The sequence below is a fragment of the Bombina bombina genome, chromosome 4 (genome assembly GCF_027579735.1).
Source record: "Bombina bombina isolate aBomBom1 chromosome 4, aBomBom1.pri, whole genome shotgun sequence".
Lineage (NCBI taxonomy): Eukaryota > Metazoa > Chordata > Amphibia > Anura > Bombinatoridae > Bombina > Bombina bombina.
The window spans coordinates 513,512,587-513,529,104 of NC_069502.1; the positions used below are offsets into that span (position 1 = coordinate 513,512,587).

General features: G+C 38.6%; 1 protein-coding gene across 2 annotated transcripts in view; it reads left to right on the forward strand.

Moving 5' to 3' along the window:
• SMAP1 (small ArfGAP 1) overlaps positions 1-16,518 on the forward strand; it is a 1,140,917-nt gene that overhangs the window by 575,587 nt on the left and 548,812 nt on the right. The gene's annotated exons all lie outside the window — the stretch shown is intronic.

The following is a 16,518-nucleotide window of genomic DNA, read 5'->3' on the forward strand; positions in this document are numbered from 1 at the left end:
AAAGTCTCAGAAGGTTTCTCTCTCACTTTCTGCTACTCAGGTTGCTCTTCTCTCCTGACTACTCTTCTCTCCAGTCTGGGGAGGAGGATTCAACAGTAGGTCCGAGGGTAAAATCTCAGTTTCGACCAGTATATTTCCTTCATCTGTTGCTGAAGTGGTTTCCTTCAGATGTATGCTTGAACACCTTGTGTATTGTTAAAGGAGGTTATAGCTTCTTGGACAACATCGATGTCCCTGTTGTTTGAAGTTTAATAAACTTTATTCTTTCTAGGATGTTCCTTCTATGTGGAAGTGTTTCTAGAGGTGCTTGAGTCACAGGCATAGGAGAACCTAGGGATACCTTTCTCCTTGTCTAACGTTCTTTTAAGAATCTTCCTGTCACTGACTCCATTTAAATGCACGGTGCTTTTAGTAGAAGGGACTATTCTACTATGGCTTAGAGAACTTTGACTCCTATGGAGGATAGTTGTTCCTTTACGGATCATTGATTAAGAAGCTGGAGGTTTATTTGCTCAATTAGAGTGATGTCTGGTCTAATTAGACTTGCTGTGTTAGCCCTCAAGACAAATTCCCCCATGGGTGCTTATCCACTCTGGCCTTTATGACTGTCCTTGGGGATTTAAGGATTTGCTTGTTCCTTTCGGGAATAGCTCTATTGGGTCAGCCTAGCAGCCTACTTGTGGCTTAGTGGTACAGCCTAGGCGTTATGTCACTGCAGATGCAGGTTCAATATTGGGAATATATACAATGCCGCAGTGCAGCCAGCAAGGCCAGTCAAATGCTTGGTTGCATTGGAAGAGGTTTTAGTAGCAGAAATAGCAAGGTTCTTATGCCACTTTACAGATCATTAGTTAGACCAAATCTGGAATACTGTGTACAGTTCTGGAGACCATATCTTCAGAAAGATATAAATAAACTAGAAGCTGTCCAAAGGAGGGCTACTAAAATGGTACATGGTCTAAAATATAAAACGTACAAAGAAAGACTCTATGATCTAAATATGTATAGTTTAGAGGATAGAAGGGAAAGAGGTGACATGATAGAAACCTTCAAATATATGAAGGGACTTAATAAAATAGAAGCTGAAAGCATTTTTCACAAAAAAATAAATTCCAAAACAAGGGGTCACAATCTAAAGTTAGAGGGTAGCAGATTCACGAGAAAAACTTAAGGAAGCATTTTTTTTACAGAAAGGGTGGCGGATTCATGGAATTAACTTCCATTTGAGGTGGTAAACACAAAGACTGTAAAGGAATTTAAAAATGCCTGGGACATGCATAAGGCTATCCTAAGGAAAAAATAACATGTAATATGGGTAGACTTGATGGGCCTTTTTGGTTCTTATCTACTGTCAAATTCTATGTTTCTATGTTTCTTCCAATTTCAAGCTTCTGATAACATTATCCTATGACTTTCGGGTGGAGGAAGGTCTTTTCTGCCACAAGTCATGAGGAATAAACTAAGGATAGTTTTCCTTTCTTCTTTCGGCGGAGACAGGCCATGCTTTGATATCTCTACCAATTTGGGTTCTGGGAGTATCAATCTAAGATTCCTCTCTAGGGCAGAGTATCTGCAGCCCTGCTATGATGAGAGGTATTCTGGATTTGGGTTCAGGTTCCCTCTCTGGGAGTGCTAGTCCCAGTAAAGAAACTGGGTCTAGGTAGTTCTCTCATGTTTTTCAGAGTACACTTCTTCAAGTAGTGTCCATTCTATCTTGATTCAATAGGGTCTGTTCATAAGGAACATAGACCTGAAGGATATGCGTTTTCTAGTTCCCATTAGAGCTCTGCAATTATGCAGGTCTGGGATCAACTGAAATTTTTTTGAGTTTGTCATCCTAGGAAGATTCTGTTAGGTCTTGGGGAATATAAAGGGTGCCCTTCTGGACATTGTATGGTTCAGGTGTCATCTTTCTTTCGAGTACCTTTTTTTAAAGGGATCTTGTCCTTGTTAACACTTCCCTGGAGGGGATGTGAAGCTGGGGAAGAGTTTCCTGGTTCCCCTTTCAAGGGAGTTTCTTTTTTAGAAACTTAGATGGATTCTCTGAGAATATTTCTTTCAGAGGTCAGATAATCAAGGTTTTCTCCCTCTTACCTCCTTTTTCAGTCTACTGTTTAGCCCACATATGGCTCTTGTGGTCCGATGGAGTGCTTAGATTTTTTGTAACCTGAGGGTTAGGAGTTGAATTCAGCTGTAGCTGTTTTTCCATCCTCTTTCCAGTGACTTAAGGTTTTGGAGGTTTTTGATTGAGTGATGTCAACTTTTTTTCTCTAGTCCATTTGAGTGTGCTGCAGTTTGGCAGGTTCAGTCAATGGAGCGGTGACCATCCGTATCTCTCTGAGGATAGATCTGGTTCACCCTTAGATTTTTCTTCCCGGGGAGTGAGTTCTCCATCTGAAGGTATTCTCCAGTTTAACCCCCAAATGGGGGGGGGGGGGGGGGGCTGGAGTTGGATTTGATGGCATTTCGGCAGACCGCCAAGCTTCCAATGGTACGGTTCAAGGTCAAGTGACTCGAAGGCCGCTTTGATAGATGTTGTTATAGCAGTACCTTGGGTTTTCAGGCTTGCATACCTGTTTCCTTCGTTTGGTCTTCTTCCACGAGGCTTTGCTCGTATCTAGCAGGAGAGAACGTAAGTGATTCTAATAGCTCCTGCGTGGCCTCGCAGGATATGGTATGCAGATCTAGTGGAAGATGTCATTTCCCCCACCGGGGAAACGTCCTCTAAGGAAGGACCTTCTGATTTAGGGTCTCTTTCTTTATCCAAATCTTGTTTTTCTGAAGCTGACTGCTTGGAGTTTGAACGTTTAATTTCTATTTAAGCGTGTTTTTTTCTGAGTTGGTCGTTGAGACTATTATTCAGGATCGCAAGTCTGTTTCTTGGAAGTTTTTTCCATAAGATATGGCGTTAATATCTTTCATGGTGTGAATCTAAAGGTTACTCTTGGGGTAGATTCGGGTCCTTAGGATTTTTTCTTTGCTTCAGGAAGGTCTGGAGAAAGGTTTATTGGTTAGTACCCTGAAGGGTCAAATTTCTGACTTCTCTGTCTTGTTACATAAACGTTTGGTGGACGTGCCACACGTCCAATTTTTTTTTTGTCAGGCCTTGGTCAATATCAGGCCTGTGTTTAAGTTGGTTGCTCCTCCTTGGAGCCTTAATCTTGTTTCTTTTGACTATCTCTTCTGCTCGAAGAGTCTGAATTCTCAGTCTTGCAGTATGATTTGCCTTATCTTATTTTTCATGCTGATAAAGCGGTTCTTCGTACTTCCTGAGGTTGTCGCTAAGTATATTAATCAGGAGACTGTTGTTCCATCTCTATGTCCTAAACTTTCTTTCTACAAAGAAAGTCTTTGGAGTCTTTGGATGTTGTGTGTGTTCTTAAATTCTATCTGGAGGCAACTAAGGATTTTCACCAATCCTCTGTTCCTTTTAGTTGTTTTTCTGGGAACCATAAAGGGCAGACAGCTTCTGTTTCTATTTTTCTTTTTGGTTGTGAAGTGTTAATCATCTTGCATATGAAACTGCTGGTAAGCTATCTCCTAAGGGAATTACGGTTCATTCAACCTGAAGTGTTCCTCTTTTTGGGCTTTCAAATATGAAGCCTCCATGGCAGAAGTTTGCAAGGCTGCAACTGGGTCGTCTTTACTTATTTTTTTTTCAAATTTTACTAATGTGATGCTTTTGAATCGGCCGAGGCTGTTTTTGGGAGAAAAGTTCTTCAAGCGGTGGTGCCTTCTGTCTAGGTCCGCTTGTCTTGTCTATTCCTATTCATATGTGTCCTCTAGCTTGGGTATTGGTTCCCAACAGTAATTAGGATGAACCCATGGACTCACCCTTTTTTGTTTTTTATGAGTTTTTGACTAAACCTCAGACACCTCCGCACCTTGTATTACTCTCTTTTCTCCATTTCCTTTCGGTTGAATGACTGGGGGTTGTGGGTAAGGGAGTGATACTTAAGTTTTACTGTGGTGCTCTTTGCCTCCTCCAGAAGGCCAGGAGTGGTATTCCCAACAGTAATTAAGATGAACCTGTGGACTCCATATCTTGAAGAAAAAAATTTATCAGGTAAGCATAAATTTTGTTTTTATGCAGCTATAATAGAGCTATCCATTAGGCTTTATTTTGGTTCATTTTGTTTTTTTGTATATACAATCAAAATTGTTGATTTTTAGAGTGATAGGTGTATTAGAAATCATCTTCAGCTTTGCATGTCGCGCATGTGATGATGCTATTTATGTCATAGGCTGACGTGTCATTATTGTGTGCCATTTTTTTGGCGCCAAAAATTTCCCGCCAAAATTTTTTATATTTTCCCTCCAAAATTTCCGTTATAAGCGCTGCCCCCAGCTCATTCAGTGTTCTCAGTAAACACTTAGAGAACTTTCATTCAGCATTTTATGAATCGGTTTTCTTTTCTATAGTTTTTTTTTTTCGCTCTGTTTCCCATTCTCTCAAGAGCTATATATATATATATATATATATATATATATATATATATATATATATATATATATATATATATATATATATATATATATATATATATATATGAGCATGGATATAAATTTGCAGAATTTATTTCTTTCATGTAATTAGCAAGAGTCCATGAGCTAGTGACGTATGGGATATACATTCCTACCAGGAGGGGCAAAGTTTCCCAAACCTTAAAATGCCTATAAATACACCCCTCACCACACCCACAATTCAGTTTTACAAACTTTGCCTCCGATGGAGGTGGTGAAGTAAGTTTGTGCTAGATTCTACGTTGATATGCGCTCCGCAGCAAGTTGGAGCCCGGTCTTCCTCAGCGTGCAGTGAATGTCAGAGGGATGTGAGGAGAGTATTGCCTATTTGAATGCAGTGATCTCCTTCTACGGGGTCTATTTCATAGGTTCTCTGTTATCGGTTGTAGAGATTCATCTCTTACCTCCCTTTTCAGATCGACGATATACTCTTATATATACCATTACCTCTGCTGATTCTCGTTTCAGTACTGGTTTGGCTTTCTACAAACATGTAGATGAGTGTCCTGGGGTAAGTAAATCTTATTTTCTGTGACACTCTAAGCTATGGTTGGGCACTTTGTTTATAAAGTTCTAAATATATGTATTCAAACATTTATTTGCCTTGACTCAGAATGTTCAACATTCCTTATTTTTCAGACAGTCAGTTTCATATTTGGGATAAATGCATTTGTTTCAATCATTTTTTCTTACCTTAAAAAATTTGACTTTTTCCCTGTGGGCTGTTAGGCTCGCGGGGGCAGAAAATGGTTCATTTTATTGCGTCATTCTTGGCGCGGACTTTTTTGGCGCAAAATTTTTTTTCTGTTTCCGACGTCATACGTGTCGCCGGAAGTTGCGTCATTTTTTGACGTTTTTTTGCGTCAAAGATGTCGGCGTTCCGGATGTGGCGTGATTTTTGGCGCCAAAAGCATTTAGGCGCCAAATAATGTGGGCGTCTTTTTTGGCGCTAAAAAATATGGGCGTCATTTTTGTCTCCACATTATTTAAGTCTCATTATTTATTGCTTCTGGTTGCTAGAAGCTTGTTCACTGGCATTTTTTTCCCATTCCTGAAACTGTCATTTAAGGAATTTGATCAATTTTGCTTTATATGTTGTTTTTTTTTTCTTTTACATATTGCAAGATGTTCCACGTTGCAACTGAGTCAGAAGATACTTCAGGAAAATCACTGCCCAGTGCTGGAGCTACCAAGCTAAGTGTATCTGCTATAAACTTTTGGTATCTGTTTCTCCAGCTGTTGTTTGTATTGCATGTCATGTCAAACTTATTAATGCAGATAAAACTTATTAATGCAGATAAAATTTCCTTTAGTACTGTTACATTACCTGTTGCTGTTCCGTCAACATCTAATTTTCAGAGTGTTCCTGATAACATAAGAGATTTTTTTTTTTTTTTTAAATCCATTAAGAAGGCTATGTCTGTTATTTCTCCTTCTAGTATACATAAAAGTCTTTTAAAACTTCTCTTTTTTCAGATGAATTTTTAAATGAACATCATCATTCTGATACTGACAATGGTTCTTCTGGTTCAGAGGTTTCTGTCTCAGAGGTTGATGCTGATAAATCTTTGTATTTGTTCAAGATGGAATTTATTCGTTCTTTACTTAAAGAAGTATTATTTGCATTAGAAATAGAGGATTCTGGTCCTCTTGATACTAAATGTAAACGTTTAAATAAGGTTTTAAATCTCCTGTAGTTATTCCAGAAGTGTTTAATCTCCCTGATGCTATTTCTGAAGTAATTTCCAGGGAATGGAATAATTTGGGTAATTTATTTACTCCTTCTAGACGTTTAAGCAATTATATCCTGTGCCATCTGACAGATTAGAGTTTTTTGGGACAAAAATCCCTAAGGTTATGGGGCTGTCTCTACTCCTGCTTATGTACTACTATTCCTACGGCAGATAGTACTTCATTTAAGGATCCTTTAGATAGGAAAATTGAATCTTTTCTAAGAAAAGCTTACTTATGTTCAGGTAATCTTCTTAGACCTGCTATATTTTTAGCGGATGTTGCTGCAGCTTCAACTTTTTGGTTAGAAGCTTTAGCGCAACAAGTAACAGATCATAATTTTATAGCATTATTATTATTCTATAACATGCTAATCATTTTATTGGTGATACCATCTTTTGATATCATTAGAGTTGATATCAGGTATATGTCTCTAGCTATTTTAGCTAGAAAAGCTTTATGGATTAAACTTGGAATGCTGATATGTCTTCTAAGTTAACTTTGCTTTCCCTTTCTTTCCAGGGTAAATAATCATTTTCGTTCCTTTCCTCGCAACAAGGAACAAAAGCCTGATCCTTCATCCTCAGGAGCGGTATCAGTTTGGAAACTATTTCCAGTTTGGAATATATCCAAGCCTTATAGAAACCTATAGCCAGCTCCTAAGTACCTATGAAGGTGCGGCCTTTATTCCAGCTCAGCTGGTATGGGGCAGATTACGTTTTCTTCAAAGAAATTTGGATCAATTCCGTTCTCAATTTCTGGTTTCAGAACATTGTTTCAGAAAGGTACAGAATTGGCTTCAAGTTAAGGCCTCCTGCTAAGAGATTTTTTTCTTTCCCGTGTCCCAGGTAACACGGCAAAGGCTCAGCATTTCTGAAATGTGTTTCAGATCTAGAGTTGGCTGGAGTGATTATGCCAGTTCCAGTTCTGGAACAGGGGCTGGGGTTTTATTTTATCTCTTCTTTGTACCAAAGAAGGTCAATTCCTTCAGACCAGTTCCGGATCTATCATTATTGAATCGTTATGTTAGGATACCAACATTCAAGATGGTTTCTGTAGGACTATCCTGCCTTTTGTTTAGCAAGGGCATTATATGTCTACAATAGATTTACAGGATGTGTATCTGCATATTCCGATTCATCCAGATCACTTTTAGTGTCTGAGATTCTCTTTTTAGACAAGCATTACCAGTTTTGTGGCTCTACCGTTTGGCCTAGCCTCAGTTCCAAGAATTTTTTTCAAAGGTTCTCGGTGCCCTTCTTTCTGTAATCAGAGAACAGGGTTTTGGTATTTCCTTATTTGGACGATATCTTGGTACTTGCTCAGTCTTCTCATTTTCGAAGAATCTCATACGAATCGACTTGTGTTGTTTCTTCAAGTTCATGGTTGGAGGATCAATTTACCATTCAGTTCATTGATTCCTCAGACAAGGGTAACCTTTTTAGGTTTCTAGATAGATTCAGTGTCTATGACTCTGTCCTTGTCAGACAAGAGAAGTTTTAACATTGATATCAGCTTGTCAAAACCTTCAGTCACAATCATTCCCTTTGGTAGCCTTATGCATGGAAATGTTAGGTCTTAGGACTGCCGCATCAGATGCGATCTCCTTTGCTCGTTTTCACATGCGACCTCTTTAGCTCTGTATGCTGAACCAATGGTGCAGGGATTACTCAAAGATATCTCAATTAATATCTTTAAACCGATTTTACGACACTCTCTGACATGGTGGACAGATCACCATCGTTTAGTTCAGGGGGCTTCTTTGTTCTTCCGACCTGGACTATAATCTCAACAGATGCAAGTCTTACAGGTTGGGGAGCTGTGTGGGGGTATCTGACGGCACAAGGGGTTTGGGAATCTCAGGAGGTGAGATTTCCGATCAATATTTTGGAACTCCGTGCAATTTTCAGAGCTCTTCAGTCTTGGCCTCTTCTAAAGAGAGAGTTGTTCATTTGTTTTCAGATAGACAATGTCACAACTGTGGCATACATCAATCATCAAGGAGGGACTCACAGTCCTCTGGCTATGAAAGAAGTATCTCGAATTTTGGTTTGGACGGAATCCAGCTCCTGTCTAATCTCTGCGGTTCATATCCCAGGTATGGACAATTGGAAAGCGGATTATCTCAGTCGCCAAACGTTGCACCTGGGCGAATGGTCTCTTCACCCAGAGGTATTTCCTCAGATTGTTCAAATGTGGGAACTCCTAGAAATAGATCTGATGGCTTCTCATCTAAACAAGAAACTTCCCAGGTATCTGTCCGGATCCCGGGATCCTCGGGCGGAGGCAGTGGATGCATTATCACTTCCTTGGAAGTATCATCCTGCCTATATCTTTCCGCCTCTAGTTTTTCTTCCAAGAGTAATCTCCAAGATTCTGAAGGAATGCTCGTTTGTTCTGCTGGTAGCTCCGGCATGGCCTCACAGGTTTTGGTATGCGGATCTGGTCCGGATGGCCTCTTGCCAACCGTGGACTCTTCCGTTAAGACCAGACCTTCTGTCGCAAGGTCCTTTTTTTCCCATTAGGATCTGAAATCCTTAATTTAAAGGTATGGAGATTGAACGCTTGATTCTTGGTCAAAGAGGTTTCTCTGACTCTGTGATTAATACTATGTTACAGGCGCGTAAATCTGTATCTAGAGAGATATATTATAGAGTCTGGAAGACTTATATTTCTTGGTGTCTTTCTCATCATTTTTTGGCATTCTTTTAGAATACCGAGAATTTTACAGTTTCTTCAGGATGGTTTAGATAAGGGTTTGTCCGCAAGTTCCTTGAAAGGTCAAATCTCTGCTCTTTCTGTTCTTTTTCATAGAAAGATTGCTATTCTTCCTGATATTCATTGTTTTGTACAAGCTTTGGTTCGTATAAAACCTGTCATTAAGTCGATTTCTCCTCTTTGGAGTTTGAATTTGGTTCTGGGGGCTCTTCAAGCTCCTCCGTTTGAACCTATGCATTCATTAGACATTAAATTACTTTCTTGGAAAGTTTTGTTCCTTTTGGCAATCTCTTCTGCCAGAAGAGTTTCTGAGTTATCTGCTCTTTCTTGTGAGTCTCCTTTTCTGATTTTTCATCAGGATAAGGCGGTGTTGCGAACTTCTTTTGATTTTTTACCTAAAGTTGTGAATTCCAACAACATTAGTAGAGAAATTGTGGTTCCTTCATTATGTCCTAATCCTAAGAATTCTAAGGAGAAATCGTTGCATTCTTTGGATGTAGATAGAGCTTTGAAATATTATGTTGAAGCTACTAAGTCTTTTCGTAAGACTTCTAGTTTATTTGTTATCTTTTCCGGTTCTAGAAAAGGCCAGAAAGCTTCTGCCATTTCTTTGGCATCTTGGTTGAAATCTTTATTTCATCATGCTTATGTCGAGTCGGGTAAAACTCCGCCTCTAAGGATTACAGTTCATTCTACTAGTTCAGTTTCTACTTCCTGGGTGTTTAGGAATGAAGCTTCGATTGATCAGATTTGCAAAGCAGCAACTTGGTCCTCTTTGCATACTTTTACAAAATTCTACCATTTTGATGTATTTTCTTCTTCTGAAGCAGTTTTTGGTAGAAAAGTACTTCTGGCAGTAGTTTCAGTTTGAATCTTCTGCTTATGTTTTTCATTAAACTTTATTTTGGGTGTGGATTATTTTCAGCAGGAATTGGCTGTCTTTATTTTATCCCTCCCTCTCTAGTGACTCTTGTGTGGAAAGATCCACATCTTGGGTAGTCATTATCCCATACGTCACTAGCTCATGGACTCTTGCTAATTACATGAAAGAAAACATAATTTATGTAAGAACTTACCTGATAAATTCATTTCTTTCATATTAGCAAGAGTCCATGAGGCCCGCCCTTTTTTGTGGTGGTTATGATTTTTTTGTATAAAGCACAATTATTCCAATTCCTTATTTTTATATATGCTTTCGCACTTTTTTCTTATCACCCCACTTCTTGGCTATTCGTTAAACTGAATTGTGGGTGTGGTGAGGGGTGTATTTATAGGCATTTTAAGGTTTGGGAAACGTTGCCCCTCCTGGTAGGAATGTATATCCCATACGTCACTAGCTCATGGACTCTTGCTAATATGAAAGAAATGAATTTATCAGGTAAGTTCTTACATAAATTATGTTTTTTATATTTTTTTTTCTAATTTTGTTTTTTTGCAATTATGTCTCAAACTGAGCCTGCCTCTGATGTTACCATAGGATTTAAACTGCCTAAACGGGTATTTAACAAAGCTAAGTATGCATGTTGTAATTAAGCTGATCTAAATTATTCAGCTCTATTATGTTGTTTTTGTTAAACATATTGTTAAATATATCTATGAGTACAAATACACACACTGTTATTCCATCTCAGTCTAAATGTATATAGCATTACTGCAGAAATGTAAGATTTTATTGCTACAGCTATAGAGAAGGCAAAGACTGCTATTTTGCCTTCAAATAAATGTAAAAGGTTTTTGCAACATTTTCCTAAACTTAGTGAATTAAGTTCTGACCTTCAGCATACTAACGTATCCTCTACTGATAGGGTCCCCTCTGATTCAGAGGATCCCACGTCAGAGACTGATATAGACAAATCTTTTTTATTTAAGTTAGAATATATTTGTTCTCTCTTAAATGAAGTGTTGTTTATTTTGGGTATTGAGGAGTCTAAATCTCCTGATGATAAAGCTAGTAATTGTCTAAATTCTGTATTTAAGACTACTGTTATTACTCCTGAAGTATTTCCTTTTCCTGACGCTATCTCTAATTTGATTGCTAAATGGTCTAAACCTGGTACTTCTTTTAACCCTTCTTCTAGGTTTAAGAAATTTTAACCTTTACCTGTAGTCAAGGATACTTTAGATAGGAAGCTTGAATCTTATCCAAGTAGGGTATATTTAAATTCTGGCTATATTCTTAGACCTGTTATATCTATGGCTGAAGTTGCTGCTGCTTCTACTTTTTGGTTGGACAGTTTAGCACAGCAGTTGTCTTCAGATTCTGAATTATCTAACATTATTGTTTTACTTCAACATGCAAATCATTTTATTTGTGATGCTATATTTTTCGTTAGGAAGATCAATGTCAAAGCCATTCTAACTATAGAAGAGCTTTATGGCTTAAATCTTGGAATCCTGACATGGTATATAAACTAGATTATTATCTCTCTCTTTTCAAGGTAAAAATCTTTTTGGTTCACAATTGGATTCTATTTTCTCCACTGTTACTGGGGGTAAGGGAGTTTTTCTGCCCCAAGACAAGAAATTTAAGGGTAAATTTAAAGCTTCCAATCATTTTTGTTCCTTTCGTCAGAATAGAGAACAGAAAACCACTCCTTCCCCTAAGGCCTCTGGCTCTAATTGGAGACCATCTCTGAATTGGAATAAATCCAAACCTTATAAAAAATCAAATCCTGCCCCTAAACCTATATGAAGGTGCGGCCCTGAAGCCAGTTCTTCTGGTAGGGGGCAACCTAAAGCTATTTCAAAGAGTTTGGGCAGACTCTGGCCAAAATCAGTAGATTCAGAATATAATTTCTTAGGGGTGTCAAATAGGATTCAAAATAAGACTTCCTTTGGGAAGATTCTTTCTTACCCATGTAACAAAAAAAAACAGTAAAAGCTCAAGTCTCTCTGAAATGTGTTTCAGATCTAGAACTTTTAGGGGTCATTTTTCCCAGTTCCACAGCAGGAACAAGGATTGGGGTTTTTATTCAAATCTATTCATTGTACCTATGAAGGAAAATTATTTTAGACCTATTTTGGATCTGAAAACTTTAAATGGTTTTATAAGTGTCCCAACTTTCAAGATGGGGACTATAAGGACTATTCTGCCTTTTCTTCAGCAAGGTCACTTCATGTCCACAATAGACTTACAGGACCCTTACCTTCACAATCCGATTCATCCAGATCACTATCGTTTTCTGAGATTCTCTTTTCTAAACCAGAAAAAACAACAAGGAAGAGGCGCCAATGGTGCAGATCAATGGAGATTACAGTGTGCCAATAGTGTGTGGACATAGGGTACTCACAATTGGTAAAGGCAATCAATTATGCCAGTAGGAGCAAGCTGGATTTCAACAGCAATCCAGCTGGCCGTCTCTACAGGCATAAGTGATTGCCTTCAACACATGTGAGTACCCTGTACATATTGGTTACTAGTGTTATCGAATCATCATTGATCTGCACCATTGGCGCCTCTATCTATTGTTTGCATTTTTATCTTTTATAAACAAGCATTACCAATTTGTCGCTCTTCCATCTGGCCTTGCAACAGCAGCAAGAATATTCTTAATAGTTGTAGGTGCCCTTCTATCTCTAATCGGAGAGCAGGGTATTGCGGAGTTTCCTTATTTGGATGATATCTTGGTACTAGCTCAATAGATTTCCAGATAGATTCAGTGTCCATGACTCTATCCCTAACAGAAAAGAGATGTTTGAGATTGGTTTCAGCTTGTCTAAACCTTCATCCTCTTATCATTTGCTTCAGTGGCTATGTGCATGGAAGTTTTAGGTCTCATGATTGCAGCATCGGACACAATCCTTTTTGCTTGTTTTCATATGAGACCTCTACAGTTTTGCATGTGGCACCAATGGTGCAGGGATTATACTCTGTTATCACAACTGCTATACTTAAATCCCAACTCTCCACTCTCTCTGACTTGGTGGTTATATCATCACCTTATTGTTTAAGGGGCCTCCTTTGTTTGTCCTACCTAGACTGTGATCACAACAGATTCACATCTCTCAGGTTGGGGAGCTGTTTGGGGGTCTCTGACCGCACAAGTAGTTTGGAATCCTCGAGAGGCGAGGTTACCAATCTATATCTTAGTACTCCGTGCTATTTTCAGAGCTCTTCAGGCTTGGCCTCTATTAAAGAGAGAATCGTATATTCGGTTTCAAACAGACAATGTCACAACAGTGGCATATGTCAATCATCAAGGGGGGGACTCGCAGTCCCCTAGCAATAAAATAAGTTTCTCTAATACTTTCTTGGGCGGAATCCAATTCTTGTCTAATCACTGCGATTCATATACCAGGTGTAGACAATTTGGAAGCGGAGTATCTCAGCTGTCAGATTCTTCATCCGGGGAGTAGTCTCTCCATCCAGATGTGTTCTATCAGATTGTGCAGATGTGGGGTCCTCCAGACATAGATCTGATGACAACTCGTTTAAACAAGAAACTTCCCAGATACCTCTCCAGGTCCAGGGATCCTCAGGCGGAAATGATGAATGCTCTAGCAATTCCATGGTTTTACCAACCTGCTTACATCTTATCACCTCTGGGAGTGATCTCAAAGATCATAATGGAACAATCGTATGTGTTTCTGATAGCACCAGCATGGCCTCACAGGTTCTGATATGCGGACCTTGTCCAAATGTCCAGTTGCCTGCCTTGGTCACTTCCTAAAAGACCAGACCTTCTGTCTCAAGGCCCAGTTTTCCATCAGGATCTCAAATCTCTAAATTTAAAGGCATGGAAATTGAACGCTTAGTTCTTAGTCATAGACGTTTCTCTGACTCAGTAATTAACACTATGATACAGACTCATAAGTCTGTTTCAAGTAAGATTTATCATAGGGTTTGGAAAACCTATATTTCTTGGTGTTCCACTCATGATTATTCTTGGCATTCATTTAGAATTCCAAGGATTTTAGTTTCTTCAGGATGGTTTGGATAAAGGTTTGTCTGCAAATACTGAAAGGACAAATCTCTGCTCATTCTGTCTTATTTCAAAGAAAGATTGCTAAGCTTCCTGATATTCACTGTTTTGTTAAGGCTTAGATTTGTATCAAGCCTGTTATTTAATCAATTTTTCCTCCTTGGAGTCTCAATTTGGTTTTAAAGTTTTTGCAGGCTCCTCCTTTTGAGCCTATGCATTCTTTGGACATTAAAATACTTTCTTGGAAAGTTTTATTTCTTTTAGCTATCTCTTCTGCTAGAAGGGTTTCTGAATTGTCTGCTCTCTCTTTTGCGAGTCTCCTTATCTGATTTTCTATCAAGATAAAGCTGTTTTGCAGACTTCGATTACATTTTTTGTCATAGGTTGTGAACTCAAACAACATCAATAGGGAAATTGTTACTTCCTTGTGTCCTAATCCTAAGAATACTCTTGAAAGGTCTTTACATTCTTTGGATGTGGTAAGAGCTTTGACATATTGATATGTTGAGGCGATTAAAGATTTCAGAAAGACTTCTAATCTATTTGTTATTTTTTCTAGTTCCAGAAAAGTTCAGAAAGTCTCTGCCATTTCCTTGGCATCTTGGTTGAAGCTTTTGATTCACAAAGCCTATTTGGAGACGGGGTAGTCTCCGCCTCAGCGTATTACAGCTCATTCTACTAGGTCATCTTGGGCTTTCAAGAATGAAGCTTTAGTTGATCAAATTTGCAAAGCAGCAACTTGGTCTTCTTTGCATACATTTGCTAAATTTTACCATTGTGTTTGCTTCTTCTGAAGCAGCCTTTGGTAGAAAGTTTCTTCAGGCAGCTGTCTGTTTGATTCTAGTGCCTATGATTTGAGTTTTTTTTAATTTTTAAGAAAACTTAATTAATTTTTGGATTTAATTTCTCAGCGAAAATAGCTGTTTTTATTTTATCCCTCCCCCTCTAGTGACTCGTGGACTTCCACATCTTGGGTATATTTTTTGGGTTATGATATATATATATATACATATATATATATATATATAACTTTATTTATCCTGTTCCCCTTTTTTATCCTTTTTACTCTTTTTACACATAACTAACTTGGCTATACGTTAAACTGAGGTATTAGTGAGGTGGGAGATGTATTTATAGTCATTTGAGGTTTGGGAAACTTTGCCCCCTTCTGGTAGGAATGTATATCCCATATGTCACTAGCTCGTGGACTCTTGCCACTATGAAAGAAATGAATTTATCAGGTAAGTTCTTACATAAATTATGTTTCTTTCATGTAATTAGCAAGAGTCCATGAGCTAGTGACGTATGGGATATACATTCCTACCAGGAGGGGCAAAGTTTCCCAAACCTCAAAATGCCTACAAATACACCCCTCACCACACCCACAAATCAGTTTTACAAACTTTGCCTCCTATGGAGGTGGTGAAGTAAGTTTGTGCTAGATTCTACGTTGATATGCGCTCCGCAGCAGGTTGGAGCCCGGTTTTCCTCTCAGCGTGCAGTGAATGTCAGAGGGATGTGAGGAGAGTATTGCCTATTTGAATTCAATGATCTCCTTCTACGGGGTCTATTTCATAGGTTCTCTGTTATCGGTCGTAGAGATTCATCTCTTACCTCCCTTTTCAGATCGATGATATACTCTTATATATATACCATTACCTCTGCTGATTTTCGTTTCAGTACTGGTTTGGCTTTCTACAACATGTAGATGAGTGTCCTGGGGTAAGTAAGTCTAATTTTCTGTGACACTCTAAGCTATGGTTGGGCACTTTTTTATAAAGTTCTAAATATATGTATTCAAACATTTATTTGCCTTGACTCAGGATGTTCAACATTCCTTATTTCAGACAGTCAGTTTCATATTTGGGATAATGCATTTGAATAAATCAATTTTTTTCTTACCTTAGAATCTGACTTTTCCCTGTGGGCTGTTAGGCTCGCGGGGGCTGAAAATGCTTCATTTTATTGCGTCATTCTTGGCGCGGACTTTTTTGGTGCAAAAATTTTTTCTGTTTTCCGGCGTCATACGTGTCGCCGGAAGTGGCGTCATTTTTTGACGTTCTTTTGCGCCAAAAGTGTCGGCGTTCCGGATGTGGCGTCATTTTTGGTGCCAAAAGCATTTAGGCGCCAAATAATGTGGGCGTCTTATTTGGCGCTAAAAAAATATGGGCGTCACTTTTGTCTCCACATTATTTAAGTCTCATTATTTATTGCTTCTGGTTGCTAGAAGCTTGTTCACTGGCATTTTTTCCCATTCCTGAAACTGTCATTTAAGGAATTTGATCAATTTTGCTTTATATGTTGTTTTTTCTATTACATATTGCAAGATGTCCCACGTTGCAACTGAGTCAGAAGATACTTCTGGAAAATCGCTGCCTGGTGCTGGAGCTACCAAAGTTATGTGTATCTGCTGTAAACTTTTGGTAGTTGTTCCTCCAGCTGTTGTTTGTATTGAATGTCATGACAAACTTGTTAATGCAGATAATATTTCCTTTAGTAAAGTTACATTACCTGTTGCTGTTCCGTCAACATCTAATACTCAGAGTGTTCCTGATAACATAAGAGATTTTGTTTCTAAATCCATTAAGAAGGCTATGTCTGTTATTCCTCCTTCTAGTAAACG